The following is an 18,281-nucleotide window of genomic DNA, read 5'->3' as shown; positions in this document are numbered from 1 at the left end:
TATCATTGCACATCCTCCCACCCACACATGCTTGACCTCTCCATGCCTTACTTCCACCCCAGCAAGACCCCTCAGCAGAAATTGTAGAGAAGAAGATCTTTTATTCGACTCAAAACACTCAATCTATTAAACATTAAGCAGGACCTTTGGAATGACAGAGTCTTTCTGCGATTGAGAGATTCTTTGATCTTTATTGAGCAGTAACAAGAAAAACGTGCTTACTGTGCTTAGATTCCACAATAAGATGCAAGATTAAATGCCTCCATTCAGACATCAGAATGTTGATCAAAATCTGCTCACTTCATAAGTGGAATATTTTCCCATGGTCACAAATTGTTTGCAACCTTGTAATTTTATGCAACTCAGTGCAAAAGGCCGTCAACTTTGCCCCACTGATAATTCGGCATCTTAATGAGTGGTGGTATCCCTTCTGGCTCTGAACTTCACAAGAGCAGTGGATGATAGTGAGGGTGTCTCCACAGAATAGAGCTTATAATTTTTCTCTACCCTGAGATTTCCCTCTCCTCCATTGTAGCTGTGTGAGCTGCTTCTCTATGTCTTCCATGGAGGCAACTATTTTAAGCACTACCAATCCTCCCGTGTACTCCTCACCAAAGGTGCTGCAATGGCAATGGAACTCTGTAGGCTCCCTTAGGAATATCCACAGTTCACATATTAAAGTACCTTTAAGAGGTTTAAACTACTCTAGTATTGTTTAATATCTCTTTTTTGGCCATCTTCACAAAGGTTAGCTGAAGAACGGTTTGGTTAATAAGTTGCACGCACAATGATGGCTTTGAGTTTTGGTGAAATCCCAGTTTCTATCTATAAGTGTGCTGTTAATGGTGTCAGTCAGACACTCTACTTTGCTTTTGAATTATATTCCAGGATCATTGTTGTAGGCAGGGTCAAAACAGAATGATCTAGTAGCTCTTCTTGCTTTGATAGATATGCAAAGGAGAGCGGGACTATTTGGTGCTCATCACTTGCTCCAGCAGTACACTATAACACACAAAGTTCAGTACACAGTGTGAAAATTACAAAGTGTTACACATGAAAATAAAAAAAATGATCTTACTTTGTTTTGGCAATTTTGTATTGCCAGTGTTAAGGGTTGGAGAATCAATTGGTGGGAAATAACATTTAAAAAAAGACAGGTGGCAGATTGGGTGGGAGAAGGGTGTGAAACCAATTGGAAGGAGAAATTTTGAAAAAGGCTAACCTGAAAACAGCTGAACTTGTGGTTTCAATGGCCACAGACTCATTTAACTAATAGAGAAGCGTGCTCAACCATCCCTAAGGAACCCTCTGTGTGAGAGGCCTTCACAATTCCCAAGCAAATACATTATGTGAATGTGACTTAAAAGAGATGCAAACACAAAGCCATCTGAAATCAGAATCAGAATCGGAATCAGGTTTATTAACACTGGCATGTGATGTGAAATTTGTTAACTTAGCAACAGTGCTATATATTAAAAAGAAGTAAGGTAATGTCCAAAGGTTCAATGTCCATTTAGGATTTGGATGGCAGAGGGGATGGCGGAAAGGAAGAGGCTGTTCCTGAATCACTGAGTGTGTGCTTTCAGGCTTCTGTACCTCCTACCTGATGGTAACAGTGAGAAAAGGGCATGCCCTGCGTACTGAAGTTCCTTAATAATGGACGCTACCTTTCTGAAACACCACTCCTTGGAGATGTCCTGGGTACTTTGTAGGTTAGTACCTAAGATGGAGCTAACTAGATTTACAACCCTCTGCAGCTTCTTTTGGTCCTGTGCAGTAGCCCCCTCCTCCCTACCAGACAGTGATACAGCCTGTCAGAGTGCTCTCCATGGTTCATCTATATAATTTTTTGAGTGTTTTTGCTGACATGCCAAATCTCTTCAAACTCCTAATAAAGTATAGCTGTTACCTTGCCTTCTTTGTAACCGTATCGATATGTTGGGACCAAGTTAGATCTTCAGAGATCTTGACACTCAGAAACTTGAAGCTGCTCACTCTCTCCACTTCTGATCCCTCTATCACGATTGGTATGTTTTCCTTCATCTTACCCTTCTGGAAGTCCACAATCAGCTCTTTTGTCTCACTGATGTTTAGTGCCATGTTGTTGCTGTGGCACCATTCCACTAGTTGGCATATCTCACTCCTGTATGCCCTCTCGTCACCACCTGAGATTCTACCAACAATGGTTGTATTGTCAGCAAATTTATAGATGGTATTTGAGCTATGCCTAGCCACACAGTCATGGGTATATAGAGAGTACAGCAGTGGGCTAAGCATACAACACTGAGGTGCGCCAGTATTGATCACCAGTGAGGAGATGTTATCACCAATCTACACAGATTGTAGTCTTCCGGTTAGGAAGTCGAGGATCCAGTTGCAGAGGGAGGTGCAGAGGCCCAGGTTTTGCAACTTCTCAATCAGGGTTGTAGGAATGATGATATTAAATACTGAGCTATAGTTGATGAACAGCATCCTGACATAGGTGTTTGTGTTGTCAAGGTGGTCTAAAGCCATGTTAAGAGCCATTAAAATTGTGTCTGCCATTGACCTATTGTGGTGATAGGTAAATTGCAATGGGTCCAGGTCTTTGCTGAGGCAGGAGTTCAGTCTAGTCATGACCAATCTCTCAAAGCATTTCATCACTGTAGACGTGAGTGCTACCGGGCAGTAGTCGTTAAGGCACCCCACAATTATTCTTCTTAGGCACTGGTATAATTGTTGCCTTTTTGAAGGAAGTGGGAACTTCCACACGTAGCAGTGAGAGGTTGAAAATGTCCTTGAATACTCCCGCCAGATGGTTGGCACAGGTTTTCACAGCCTTACCAGGTACTCTATCGGGACCTTCCTCCTTACAAGGATTTACTCTCTTTAAAGACAGCCTAACAGCAGCCTCTGAGACAGAGATCACAGGGACATCAGGTGCAGCAGGGACCTTCACAGCTGTAGTTGTATTCTCCCTTTCAAAGTTGGCATAGAAGGTCTTGAGTTCATCTGGTAGTGAAGCATCGGTGCCATTCATGCTATTGGATTTCGCTTTGTAGGAAGTAATGTCTTGCAAGCCCTGCCAGAGTTGTTGTGCATCCGATGTCACCTCCAACCTCATTCAAAATTGCCTCTTCACTCTTGAAATAGCCCTCTGCAAATCATACCTGGTTTTCTGGTACAGGGCTGGTCCGCCAGACTTGAATGCCACAGATCTAGCGTTCAGCAGACAACGTACCTCCTGGTTCATCCACGGCTTTTGGTTTGGGATTGTGCAGTAAGTCTTTGTAAGCACACACTCATCCACACAGGTTTTAATAAATTTGGTAACAACTGCAGCATACTCATCCATGTTCCAAGATGAATCCCTTAATACAGCCCAGTCGACCGATTCAAAGCAGTCCTGTAGGCACTCCTGTGCTTCCCTTGTCCGTACCTCTTGGTCCTCACTACTGATGCTGCAGTCTTCAGTCTCTGCCTATACTCAGGGAGTAGAAGTACAGCCAGGTGATCAGACTTCCCAAAGTGAGGGCGTGGAATAGCACGGAAGGCATTCTTGATGGTGGTGTAGCAATGGTCCAGTGTGTTGTTTCCTCTGGTATTGAAAGTGATCTGTTGATTGTAATTGCTTAGTGATTTTTTCAGACTGGCCTGATTAATATCTCCCAAAACAATGGTGAATGCGTTAGAATGCGCTGTTTCATCCATGTTGATCCCATTGCTCAGGTCATCTAAAACCTGATGGACATTGGCCTGAGGGGCAATGTATACTGGTAGCAAAATTACCCTGGAGAACTCCCATGGTAGGTAAAAAGGACGGCTAGATATTCCAGATCTGTTGAGCAGAATTGGGACAGCACTGATACATTTGTGCACCAAGAAAAGTTGATCATGAGGCATACTCCTCCACCTCTGCTTTTGAGAAATGCATGAGATGCATTTTCTACATACATTTAGAAGATGCATAAACCATATATAAAATACCCTGTTGTGTTCAGAAACCAAGTTTAACATTAAATTCAATAGAGAGTTCACAATGACAGAACAAAATAATTTTATAGGCTGACTTCCTTCTTCAGTGACAAGCATCCAGTGAAGCTGTACGCTGTTATCTCTACTCTATATTCACCTTTAGCACTGACTGGAAGGACTTCATAGTATACTTTATACTTTATTGTCACCAAACAATTGATAATAGAACGTACAATCATCACAGTGATATGTGATGCTGCGCTTCCCACTCCCTGGATTACAAATATTAAATATTAAAAATAGTAAATATTAGTAAATATTAAAAATTTAAATTATAAATCATAAATAGAAAATAGAAAAATGGAAAGTAAGGTAGTGCAAAAAAACCGAGAGGCAGGTCTGGATATTTGGAGGGTACAGCCCAGATCCGGGTCATGAATCTCTTCTACTGAAAGAAACTTGACATGTCCTTTATGACCCTCACCAATTTTCTAGTTGCACCAAAGGAATATTCTATCTGGATGCTTCATGTCTTGGTATGATAACTGCTGCGTCTGTGACTCAAGAAATTACAGATTTGTGGACACGATTCATTTCGGAAACATGCTGCCCCTAGATGGAGTCAGGCTATACTTCTGACAGCTTTGATAAAGCAGCCAGCATAATTTATTAATTTATTTCTCTTGTCGAGAGATACAAGCCCTTCCAGCCAAACGGGTCACACAGTTCAGCAACCCACCTTTTTAACACTAGTTTAATCAAAGACCCTGACCACCTCAGGCATTCCCTTCTTCCCATTCCCCTCACCCCCACCCCCATGGGAATAAGATACAAAAGCCTGAAAGCATGCATCACTGGGCTTAAGGACACTTCTATTTTGTTGTATAAATCCATTGAACAGTTCCAAGTACAATAAGGACACAACCTCACAATCTACCAATCTACCTTATTATACCAGTGTACCTTATTGTCTATCTGCACCACACTTACTCTGTAATTTTACTCGATACCTAGTCATTGTTTTTATTTTATGCCCTCTCTAGCTGTTGCAATGAATTGATCAGTATGAACAGTTTGCAAAACATTTTTTCACTATGCTTCAGCACGTATGACAATACTAAACCAATTTTCCAATTAGTCATTCAGTAAATGAGAATTTGACGCAGCAGTGTCCTCTTCTCTCCAACATTACTAATGTCCAAGAATCTTCACACCAGTATGCTTCTCTCACCACCCTCTCAAACTGATCCTCCCTTCGAAAACTCAGCTCTTCTTTGAGTAGTACTTCAGAAGAGCTGAGAGAGCAGTGTTAGATGAGATTATGTGCTCCAATCCTCGAGTGGGGCTTGAACCTATAACCTTCTGACTCAAAGGTGAGATTGATGCCACTGTATCAATGCTGATACGTTAAGAAAGCCACCCAGGAAGGTATTTTTCTATCTGTTGATTAACCGAACCATGGAACCTGGTGGTGTTGAGATTGTAACCAACTATGTGGGCATATGGTAACTTTTTCCCACACATGGGATTCCTCCCGCATTTTTTTCCAAAATAAGAATGTAGAAATTAGCCTGAAATTTCTGTATAGTACGTATGCATCAGAAGAACATGTGTAGATAATATCATCAATTGTTAAAAGCAAACATTTAGACTGCTGCTCCTGAGATTTCACTGACCTTCTATTAAAATAACCACACACTGTCCTGTGGAAATTCCTAACCACTTGAGTTTTTCCTACCAAATTCACTCCTACAGTTTCTTTAAGCAAATTGGAAGAGACTGATAGTTGCCTCTTTACTTAACTTATAAACAACAAGTGATTTTTTTTTAGGCTGATTATATTTATCCTCCAGGAATATTTCTGGTTAATTAGTTAGAAGGTAGTTAGGTATATAGAAGAAAGATTAATGTGCAACTGTAAGAAAAGAGTCGTGATTGTGCTTTTCTTTCCATTTATGTTATAGAATTCTTTTTGGGAACTGTTGTGTAGATTTGGTAGTATTAAAATTTCCCAGCCCTCAGAGTACATTCCTCTTGGCAGCCCATTCCTTAACACTGATAATGTGGAGTGGTATTCAACTGTCTGCTGCTCCTATCAGCAAATGTTTCACTTTCTCTGTCATTGTTTGCCACATCACACTCAAAAGTATCAGGAGGAAGTTCTTCCACTTCTCCTTATCTTTTTGTTTTGCTGGCACCTCTACCTCTTCATGCCTTTTTGAATCTTTGTTATCATTATACGAACTTACAAATGACAAGATAGGCAGGTTGCAGCAAACAACAGCAACACACACGTGAAATGTGTTCAGATTTTCAATGACATAAGCAGGATAGACTGAAGCACTGTGTTGTTGACTATTATATCATGGCTTCAGTCATTCTAGAATGTTTATTTTTGCTGAAATTTAGACAGCAAAGAAAATTAACACAAAATGCTGGCAGTTTGTCTGATCAGAAATCTTCACCCCAACTCCTGCACTGCCACACCATCCTTCATGTTCTGTTCTAGTAAACATCAAGACAATCATTTCAAATTAATTACCTTTTATCAAAAGTGGTGAAGGTTAAAGACCATAAGACACAGGAGCAAAATAAGGCCATTCGGCCCATCAGGTCTTCTCCAGACATAGCGGGTTTTAATCAAAGACACACAGAGGAAAGAAAGAAATGGGAAAATCTGAGATAGGATGGAATCAAAGAGTGATTAGGTGAAGGAAAAGGATGTTGGTCCAGACAAACAGGGAATTCACTGTCATGAAATAAGTAATGTGATCAAGGAAAGTTTTACAGGAATTACAAATGGTAGCAACAGTGTCACCATTAGTACAATGGTGAAAACCGAGAAGAGAGGTTTTGACATGAACTTGCTATACATTGTAAGTCAGGATGCTTATAAATTTCCCATTTCAAAAGTTGAAATGCCAGAGTTCCTCAGACCAACACAGAACTCATCTCAACGTAGATAAGTACAAATCACTATGCAAGTTACTACACGAAGGGTGTTGTCTCTTACAGCTGAGAGTTCAGACAAGAAATTCACCTTCATTTGCTATCACTAAATGCTTGAAGTTTCCATTGTATTTATATTTATACATATTTTGTTCAATTATGATGGATAAAACTAGCTTTATGGAATTGACTATAACCAATCGTCTACTAGTTTAGTACCAAGGTCAAAGACAAATTTTACTCCCAAGAGGAAGTTATACTTACATTTGACCTTTTTCCCTTAGGTGAACAACTATTGTTCCAGTACAAACCTCACTGAAGGATTCTAAATTCTAAGTGCTTATTTTAACAAATATATGAATGTATATAATTTCTTCTGTAATTGTCTAATGCTATGTTTCCAAACAAATATTTAAATTTCTTGCCTACTTACATAGAAATGGAATAACTAAAGTCAAAGACTTTATTCATTCCATTTAAATACTTCAAGATTATATCTCACTGAGCTATTTATAAAAGATAAATGTGCAAAGATTTCCAGTGAAGATGTAGCATTCACTAAAATTTACCTGTCACTTTCCACGCACTGAACTGGGGATCCCTAGATTATTTAAAGGTTCGGTTTCTGAGCGCTGCCCATAAACTGATATCTTTTCTAATTCAGAATGAACAATTTCTTGCAAAATCATAATGTGAAATCTTTGGTCCCAACACCCCTTGAGGACCAATTTGCCAAGAGTAAATTGGAGATGTTTAGTGGCGTGGTAAGAAAAGTGTGACAAACGTTTATCTGAATGCAGCCCAGATGGTGAGACTGATCTGCTCATCAGAGAGAAAACTGCTGCTGGCTTAAGAAAATAAAGTGTGGCTAACAATAGAATCAAAATCAGGTTTATTATCACTGACTTATGTCATGAAATTTGTTGTTTTGTAGAGCAGTACAGTGCAGCTCATAAAAAGCTATAAGTTGCCACACGAAGGAGAATTAAATAAGTATGTAGTGCAAAAAGCGAGCAAAATAGCAGCATAATGCTTATGCGTTCATGGACCATTCAGAAATCTGCTGGTGGAGAGAAAGAAGCTGTTCCTAAACTATCAAGTATACCTCCAGTTTCCTTTACCTTCTCCCTGACGGTATTAATGAGAAGAGGGCATGCCCTGGGTGGTAGGAGTCCTAAATAATGAATGCTGTCTGTTTGAGGCTCTGCCTTTTGAATATGCCCTCAGTGATGGAGAGGCTAGTGTCCTGATGGAGATGACTGTGTCTACAGCCCTCTGAAGCCTTTTCTGATCATGTGTATTGGCACCTCCTTACCAGATAGTGATGCAATCAGTCAGAATACTTCCCATGCCAACACCACAGACACCATGGGATCATTACATTTGATCTTACTTGAAGAAGAATATGGAGAAGGCATTGGCTTTTCAATGGGTTAACTCTACATTTGTTCCCAATTAAGAGGTTCACCTACTGTTCCCGAGTGCATAGCTGAGTGAAATTGTTTTCCTTTTGCCAGTATCAGGTATAACCGTAATGCCATCATTAGTCATGCCACACCCGTGTGACTCCAGCATCTGATTAGCAATCATCACTACCTTGTGAGATGATCTTGAGTCCAAGGGCATGATTCTTCTTCCCTGGCTCTTCACTCAAGATGCTGAGCCCCAATCACAGCAGCGAGGCACAGCTGTAACGTGAGTCACAGAACTACAAGGATAATTGTGGAAAATTTAGTTGTCTCCATCAACCTGAGAGAAACCTACAGAGCATACTCTAAGTGCAAAGATTTAAGCAAATTGATCTGATTAAGCTATAGTTTGGCATCAACTCAAGGCAGATGCTGGTGTCAGAGGATAAGCATCAAGAAAGCCAGGAGCCTATGAGGATGGATCTAAAAAGAAACAGGAGCGAGAGAAACACGTAAATTGCAAGGGATGTTTCTGCTCAGCATGGTTAACCTAATTCCCCTGACGAGCAGAGAAAGGCAGGCAATAAAAGAATCCCTGAAAGATATTTTTCTAAAGGAGGTCATAAAATTACAATCCATACTGCAAGCCAAGTCATTCTCTCCCTGCTGCAGTCAACAGCAATTACATAGTCCACCACTGATCAAATAGGTCAATTCAGATGATCCATAAAATCCTCTATATCTTGATCTGCATGTCCATCTATACTGACTATAATGAGATTAAAGAGAGGCATCTGGATAGAAGTGGTTCCATCGGGCAGACACAACATGGATTCATGAAGAGCAGCTGAGGTTTGACAAATGTACTGGAGTTCTTTGAGAATATAATGAGTGCAGTAGATACTGGTGGATATTGTATACTTGGATTTCCAGAAGCCATTCAATAAGGAGGTGTATAAAAGACTTATCCATAAGACAAGGATGCATAGAATTTACGGCAATGTGTAAACATGGGTAGAAGATTGGTTAACCAATAGGTAGCAGAGAATTGGGATAAATGGGTGTTTCTCTTGTTGGCAGTCAATTGTGAGTGGAGTCCCACAAGGATCAGAACTGGGCCTGTCTGGTAATAACATACATCAACAATTTGGAAGAGGGAGCCGAGTGTAATTTGCTAACGACACTAAATTGAGTGGGAAAGCAAACAGCGGAGAATACGGAGAGTCTGCAGATTGACAGAGAATCTGGCACGAAGTTAGGAAATACGAGATCACGCACATTGGATCAAAAAAATAGAAGATCAGATTATTATTCAAAATGTTGTAAAACTGCAGCGTACTGCTGGGCAGAGGGACTTGGGAGTGCTTGTGCATGAATCGCAAAAAGTTCATTTGCAGGTACAACAGGTTATCAAGAAGGCAAATGGAATGTTGGCCATTGATAGAGGGATTGAATTTAAGATCAGGGAGGTTATGTTGCAACTGGTAAGGGTGATAGTGAGTCCACATCTGTATTGTGTGCAGTTATGGTCTCATTACTTGTGGAGACTGGCTTTGGAGACAGTACAGAGGAGATTTTCTGGGTTGATTCCAGAGATGAGGAAGATTGAGCCTCCTGAGACTACACTCGCTTGAATTCAGAAAATAAAATAAGAGACTATCTTATAGAAACATATAAATTTATGAAAAGGATAGATAAGATACAGACAGGATTGTTGTTTCCACTGGTGAGTGAGATGAGAACTAGGGTACAAAACCTCAGGATTCAGGGTAATAGATTCCGGATGAAGATGAGGAGAAACTGTTTTATTTTCCCAAAGAGTAGTGGATTTGTGGAACACACTAGTCCGGGAAGCAGTAGAGGCCGCCTTATTATATATATTTAAGTTGCTGAGAGCAAGTTAAAAGCAGCTAAATAGGTCAATATGGATGTACTTCTTAACATATACCACTGATGCAAAATACTTTATTTAAATCTTAGCAACTATGTAATTTCTCAAAAACACAAGTTATAATTTGCATGTATTTAAACATGGCTTGGCTTGAATAGAGCAATAATGTTAAGAGTGTTATTTCTCAAATTTAACTGGAGCAATGCAGAAAAATGAAGACAGAGATATCAGAGTATAAGTGCAATTACAAATTAAAGTTCAAATGCGATCAAAATCTAGGGAACTGAATGGAGATGTTCAGAAAAGTGGTCGATCCACATTGTGATGGAAGAGCAAAATAATTGCTGCTTTAACACTAGTTCATCAAATTGTTCAGTATGTTTCCAATGCACATTTTGTGGTGTTTAAATCTTTAATAATGCATATATAATAAACAATTTTAGCCAAAGAAATTTAAACATCAGGAATAGTAGATTGATAAAAGGTGAGCTAGATGGATAACAATCCAATAGTCTATATCAAGGGAATTATTTTACAAATAATTCAGTATTTTGAAATTAATGATCTGTATTTATATACAGCCTTTCACAACCTTAGGTTATTAGATCACTTGATAGCTAATTGGCCACATCAACCTGACTATAGTTCTGATGGAACATTCTGAGTGGCAGATGTCGACACATCTGTCGATCCACTCTATTGCATCACCCTGGGGAATCTTCCTCTCCTTGTCTGTACCTGTCAGATAGGCAGAGGGTTAGGGTATATATTCAATTGCTGGAATCTCTGCCTTATTTGAATTATTAGGAAAAGGTCGGTTAAATTTAGCTATCTTTAGCTTCTGTTTGTTGTTCTTTAAATATCTGTGTTTTAATGTGCACTTTTGATTTCCTTAGGGGAATGAAAATATTTTTATTAACCAAACCAACTTTACTGTCCTTAGAACATCTGTTTGTTGGAGACATTTGAAAAATTGTGCAATGCTCTCATTGTTTTTCAAAGGAGATAAGGCTTTGTGCCCAGCTTCACCTCCAGTAAAAATTGTCAGGGCATTTGAAACCAGGATTTCACAAAATGCCAACTAAATCCTATTGTGCTTTACTAGACCAGACTGTGCCTTACAAGATGCCTCCTGGGTCTGTGGATGTCAGTTCACTGAGCCCTATGATGGGTGCCAAATGTGGACTTCTAGTCCATTCAGTTGTGTTCCAATGTCCCTCAAACATATGTGAGTTAAAGGGCAAAAGTTTAGGGGTAACACGAGGGGGAACTTCTTTACTCAGAGAGTGGTAGCTGTGTGGAACGAGCTTCCAGCAGAAGTGGTTGAGGCAGGTTCGATGTTGCTGTTTAAAGTTAAATTGGATAGATATATGGACAGGAAAGGAATGGAGGATTATGGGCTGAGTGCAGGTCGGTGGGACTAGGTGAGGGTAAGAGTTCGGCACGGACTAGAAGGGCCGAGATGGCCTGTTTCCGTGCTGCAATGGTTATATGGTTAAATGATCAAATAATCTTCACTGAAGGTGACGGTTGACAGATCAATTTTACTTAGGTATGGAGAGCTCCATGTCCACCGAAAAAATCAGAAAGAATTCAAGTTTAATTCCTAAAAAATGGATCTTCAACAATGCAACTTACGTTATGAATTATACCATGACAAAATTAAACTGATAGCATCCTTACAGATCAGCAAAGCTATCCTGTACTTACTAGGGATTATATACTAAAATTAGATGTTATTTACAGTTGATTGTGCTAGCTACAGAATATTTGGGGTGCCAAAATCTACCTCAGTACCACTGGGTATGCATGAAACATGACTTTTGCATTAATTGGGAACTTCTGAGTGCTATTCAGTGACATCTGCTGGAAATGGCCATGTGCAGTCTGGTAAAGAAACAACTGTAACCCTAAATTGTACATCCCAGCTCTGCAATAACACATTACTGCAAAATACTTCCAATACTTTTACACAATGAATGAATGCTCGAGTAATATATTTCACTACAGTCAAAGAGGAAAGAGGGGAATCACTATTTACATTTAAACAATTGTAACAAGTATGCGATAAAAGGATTTTAGCCATCAAAGGCAAGTCAGAGGAAATTTCATTAAGAATCCTAAATCACACTTAGGATTTCCCATAAATTACTAGTAATGTGAATTGTGTTTTATTTCGCCATCTTTATCATCAGTTTAAGTTGTTTTAATCAATAAACTCAAGCTAAATAAAAGCCATTCCATCTCTTGACTCATGCATTAACCTTCCATTAACTATTATCATTTCAATCAAGTATGCCTTAGTCAATAATGCTAATGTAGAAAAGCTGAGCATGCTGTACGAAAGAGGTATTTACATTTTGTTAATGTGGCTGGCCTTTCCAATTACCTGTCATAAGACACAAAATTTATAATGCATTTTGAAATATTCTTCTGCAATGTCAATTATATGGAACTCGTGTTCCAAGTGCAATAATAATTTTGAAGCAAGGTCAGGCACTCTTTCTGGTCAGTACCTCTTAAGATGGTGATATTTATTTGACAAAGCTACTGTATATAGTACTTTGAACTTACCATTTAATCCATAATGTATCCAGATAGTAAATGGTGTTTATAATGTATTGGGGTAATTACTCAAGAAAAGATTCTGTGTGTACTTAGAGGTAAACTTTTTTTTATTTCTTTACAGAAAATGCTGTTGCAATGCTGCACAAAAGGCTATTTTAACTAACAATACTTCTAATGGACCATATTGTATGTTAGAAACATTTATAATATTGATGTCTGAATGCTATCAAAGAAAATGTGATCTAAATTTTCTGACCTTTTGTTTATACCCTATACACAATAATAATTTTCTGTTATAATCAGAAACATTTAAATGGCGGGTAAAATAATCAGAAAGAAATGTGTTATGTTTTGCAGCTTCAAAGCACTAAACTAATTCAAAGGAAGACACGGGAGTCTTGCATGTGATGGTAACCTTGGGTTTACTTTTAGTGAGGCCTGCATGTACCACATGGTAGCATGATGATGTGTGCAATTCAGGTATTTTTACATTTAAGCCGTAATGAATTATTGAAATGAACAAGAACGCTTAATCAAAGAATATATATACAAGTTACTCAAATATTACTTAAATATTAAATACACCACTCCAACTCCAACTCAATAGAGAATGCATCTCAACCATATATGTAACACAACTATACACAGTATATTATATAATACAACTACTATGTACAGACATCCACAAATTTAAATTTGTCCTAGTCAGGCCTTAAGACTTAACTACTGTGGAGAACTTGTGGGATAATGTTTTTCCTGACAAGAGAGTTTTACTCTACTTGGCAGGTGAGACGTGTCTGTGAAAACATCTCAGGTCCTGGGGCCTCCTCCATGGTGTTGTAGGAGCTGTGAGAGCTATGGACACCTTTCTTCTTCCTACTTCTTCTTCTTGTAGTTTGTGCATCTTGACCTTGGGAAGGTTCATTTAGTTCACTGGAATATTCTCTTATTAATCGTTCTATTGCTCCCTTTATGATCTGATCCCTCCTCTTGGTTTCCACATCCACAACATCATCTGATGTATCCTCTGCTTTCATATCTCCATTGATTCCTTTCTTCTTGTCCTTCCATTCACCCAGATAGGCTATGGTCTTTGCATCTACTTTTACAAATAGCTTTTTATCTCCCACTTGAAGTTCATGCAATAACCTTAATGCATGCAGAGTAGATTCTGGTTCTTTATCTTCACAAAGTATTACAACTTTCCAGCAGCTCCTTGAACTCTTGTCCAGCTTAAAACCAAGCCATGTTTCACAAGTAACTGCCTGATTAACATCTCAGAGGCTTACTCAGATACGTTGCCTACAAATATTGTTGAAGTGGGACCACTGCTTTTGTCACTTTCACAATTCCTTTGAACAGCATGGTCCTTCCTTAGTCCAATATGCTTTCCATCCAGAGGCACAGACATTGGCACCAACACCTGTTTGTCCTCTGTTGGGCAATAGTTCATGTTGTACAGCATGGAGACAGTTGTGGTATCACCCTGTATATTTCTTAATTAACTTCCTGTTGACTTTATTGTAAGGAAAGTGGCATGCAAACAGTAGGTGGATCTCCAATCAGGTTACAGTTGTCTCAGCCAATCACACCCCCACAATGTTGGTCCTCCTGTTTTAGAACATAGAACATAGAAGACCTACAGCACATTACAGGCAGTTCAGCCCACAATGTTATGCTGACCATGTAACCTACTCTAGAAGCTGCCTAGAATTTCTCTACCACGTAGCCCTCTATTTTTCTAAGCTTCATGTACTTATGTAAGAGTCTCTTATAAGACCCTATTGTATCTGCCTTCACCGCCTTCGCCGGCAGAGCATTCCACACACCCACCACTCTCTGTGTGAAAAATGTACCTCTGATATCCCCCTCGTACCTACTTTCAAACACCTTGAAACTATGCCCCCTCATGTTAGCCATTTCAGCCCTGGAAGAAAAGCCTCTAGCTAGCCACACAATCGGTCAATGCCTCTCTTCATCTTATACAGCTCTATCAGGTCACCTCTCATCCTCTGCCGCTCCAAGGAGAAAAGAACAAGTTCACTCAACCTATTAAGGTATGCTCTCCAATCCAGTCAACATCCTCCTAAGTCTCCTCTGCACTCTCCTCTGTAGCATCCACATCCTTCCTGTAATGAGGTGACCAGAACTGAACACAGTTCTGCAAGTGGGGTCTAATTAAGGTCCTATACAACTGTAACATTACCTCATGGCTCTTGAACTCAGTCTCACGGTTGATAAAAGCCAACATGCCATATGCCTTCTTAACAACACTATCAACCTGCGCAACAGCTTTGAGTGTCCTATGGATATGGACCTCATGATCTTGCTGATCCACCACACTGCCAAGAATCTTACCAGTTACATTAGATTGTCTTCAAATTTGACTTACTGAATTGAACCACTCACACTTATCTGGGTTGAGCTCCATCTGCCACTTCTCAGCCCAGTTCTGCATCCTATCAATGTCCCGCTGTAACCTCTGACAACCTTCCAGACTATCCACTGCACTCCCAACTTTTGTATCATCATCAAACTTACTAACCCACCCACCTACTTCCTCATCCAGATCATTTATAAAAATTACGAAGTGGAGGGGTCCCAGAACAGATCCCTGCAGAATACCATTGGTCACTGACCTCCATGCAGAATACAAACCATCTCTGGCCTTCTGTAGTCAAGCCAATTCTGGATCAACAAAGCAAGGTCTCCTTGGATCCCATGCCTCATCACTTTCTGAATGAGCTTCGAATGGGGAACCTTATCAAATGGCTTGCTGAAATCCATATACACTACATACACTGCTCTACTTTCATCAATGTGTTTTTGTACATCCTCAAAGAATTCAATCTGGTTCATAAGGTATGACCTGCTCATGACAAAGCAATGCTCACTATCCCTAAACAGATTATGTCTTTCCAAATGCTCGTAAATCCTACATTTCAGGATCTTCTCCAACAACCTGCCCACCACTGAAGTAAGGCTCACTGATCTATAATTTACCACATACAAACTCAATGTGATTTATTGATTGTTGTATTTCATTATTGCTAATATCATTCCTACAACAGTTATCATTTTTTCAGTATAAGTTCTTAGTTGGATATCTGCAGGCTTTAGTTTAATATCTTTGAAATATCTCTCAAACTCATTTTGTGGAATGACTGAAACAGTTGAACCAGTGTATAATTCAATTTTAATTAATTTGCTGGCATAAATTGTATTGCTTGCCCATTATTTATTTTCACACTATAAATCTCAAGGCTACACAGTTATGAGCCACTCTCATCATTATCAGATTTTTCGTCAACAGCATGCAGATTAGTTCCCTTTTTGAACTGCATCTTGATTTGTTTTAGCATCCTCTCTTCTTTGAGCAGTCCATTTATTTTTGTCTGCCCAACATGCACTTTGCTCGTGTCTTGCTTATTGTTTTTTCTGCAAGTTTCGACCTTAAACATGTATTTGTTTGGTGTGTGAAATCCTGCCATAATTGTAACACAATTTGTTCAGCTGGTTTCTGTTTAGATGTTGCAATTTTGTTCACACTCACTTTCATTCCTGATTGCATCAATTGCATCTCTGTCTGCAGTTTCCATTCAAACACTGATTTCAACTGTACTTTAAAATGTAAATTGTGCTTTAGTTAAGAGCCATTTTGAATTCCTTCTTGCAAGCTTCCATAAACTAAATGGCTCTCAGTGCATAATTAAGACCATTACCAAACTGACAATTCTTAGTCAACAGCTTCAATTCAGCCATGTATGCTGAATTGGACTCCCCTGCTTTTTGATTCTGCTTATGAAGCCTAAAGCATTCTGCAATCAACAATGGTTTCAGTTCTAAATGCTCCTGCATTACTTTCACAATATCAGTAAATTTCATTTCTGCTGGTTTGTTTGGAGCAGTTAAACTTTGAAACAAATTATATGCCTTTAAACCCAATGCACTTAGCAAAATTGCATTTGTTTCTCATTGGCTATTTAATTTGCTTCAAAGTATTGTTGAATTAACTCAGTATATACGAGTTAGTTATCTGTTGTGTAGTCATACTCATCAATCTTTCTGATGTAGCCAGTCATATCTGCTCTTATTTATGATTATTATCGCCTGGTGCTCACTGTTTATGAATTTTTCCATTTTCTTTTTTTTTTTACAAATTAAATCATGTCTTCCCTTCTGAAGAACATGTACTGGGCTGCAGTTTTTTACTCACTGCACTTCAACAGAATGGTGGCTGTCTCAGGTTCATTTTAAAATTACCTCATCATCAATGTTATGTTTTCTAGCTTTAGAAACATTAAACTAATTCAAAGGAAGAACAGGGTCTGAAATTTGAGGGTAACTTCGAGTTTAGTTTGAACAAGCACGCACATTCACATGGTAGCATCGTGACATATACAATTCACAAATTTATACATATAACCCATAATGAATTACTAAAATGAACAAGGATGCTTAGTCAAATAATGTACTGAAAATACAATTACTCAAATGTTTCTTAAATATTAACCACACAACAATAAGTCTTACATTTCTGTTGCAATATAGTCTTGGTTTTTCTTTGCACTTTTGCAGCAGAAACAAGCAAACTGAATACATACTAGGTCTAAAAATAGGTTGTGTATATATATTACATGTATATCCCTTTCAGAAGTGTTTAAGATGTAAATGCATTTGTTGCTGCTCTGGCATGTAATGTGGCACTGGTGAAAAATGTTTGCATATGACTGCTCCAAATGCGGGAAAGGATGAAACACAAATAAGAGAATAAGCAGACTGCCAAATTTTATGTTGATGGTTCTGTGTTCTGTCTTAGTGGCAGCAGTCAGTGTGCAGCAAAGTCAGATGGTTCTAGCAAAAATAAATCGTTCAGATATAATAACGTGGGTATTAAATATACAATGCAGATCCTCATCATATGTTTATTTGTGTAAAGTGTAATGCACAAATTGCATTGGGAAATAACCCAATATGTGTTTGACACTTCCAAAAGCTGCTTTGTAATCTCCATGTTCACTTGTATTGTTTCATATTGATCTGCACTGACATAATGATGCAAAATTTCACTGTGTAAAATTCAAAAAAAAATCAAACAGGTTTGCATATTTTAACCATCATATAATTATCTAATCAAAACCACTTGTAATATGCCAAAAATATTCCTAGGCACTTTGCCAGAACATTATCAAATGAAACAACATCAATGTTCCAAAAGATCACCAAGAGGTTGGTCAAAGCAGCAGGTTTTAATTAGTTGGAAAGAGAGGTAGAGAGGTGTAAAGGTTTAGGGAGAGGTAAATAGGTCGGCCTTTGGAGGGCTGATTTCGGAGGAATACAAGGATCACAGTGGCTTGTGGACAGCAAAGAAATAGAAAAGGGAATATAGATGAGAATTTTACTGGAGTAAGCATTTAGTGGCCTCTTTATTATGTACACCTGTGCACCTGCTCATTAATGCAAATATCTAATCAGCTAATCATTTGGCAGTAACACAATACATAAAAACA

The 18,281-nt window shown here is 38.8% G+C and overlaps 1 non-coding gene across 1 annotated transcript; it reads left to right on the top strand.

Annotated features, from left to right (window-relative positions):
* Positions 1-6,734: 6,734 nt before the first annotated feature.
* LOC134344638 (small nucleolar RNA SNORA17) lies at positions 6,735-6,860 on the top strand. Its single transcript, XR_010017484.1, has one exon. It is a non-coding gene; the product is annotated as a small nucleolar RNA SNORA17 (small nucleolar RNA).
* The last annotated feature ends 11,421 nt before the right edge of the window (positions 6,861-18,281 follow it).

This window comes from Mobula hypostoma, chromosome 3 (genome assembly GCF_963921235.1).
Source record: "Mobula hypostoma chromosome 3, sMobHyp1.1, whole genome shotgun sequence".
NCBI lineage: Eukaryota > Metazoa > Chordata > Chondrichthyes > Myliobatiformes > Myliobatidae > Mobula > Mobula hypostoma.
Note: the sequence above shows the minus strand (reverse complement) of the source record. Positions and strands in the feature narration are given on the sequence as shown.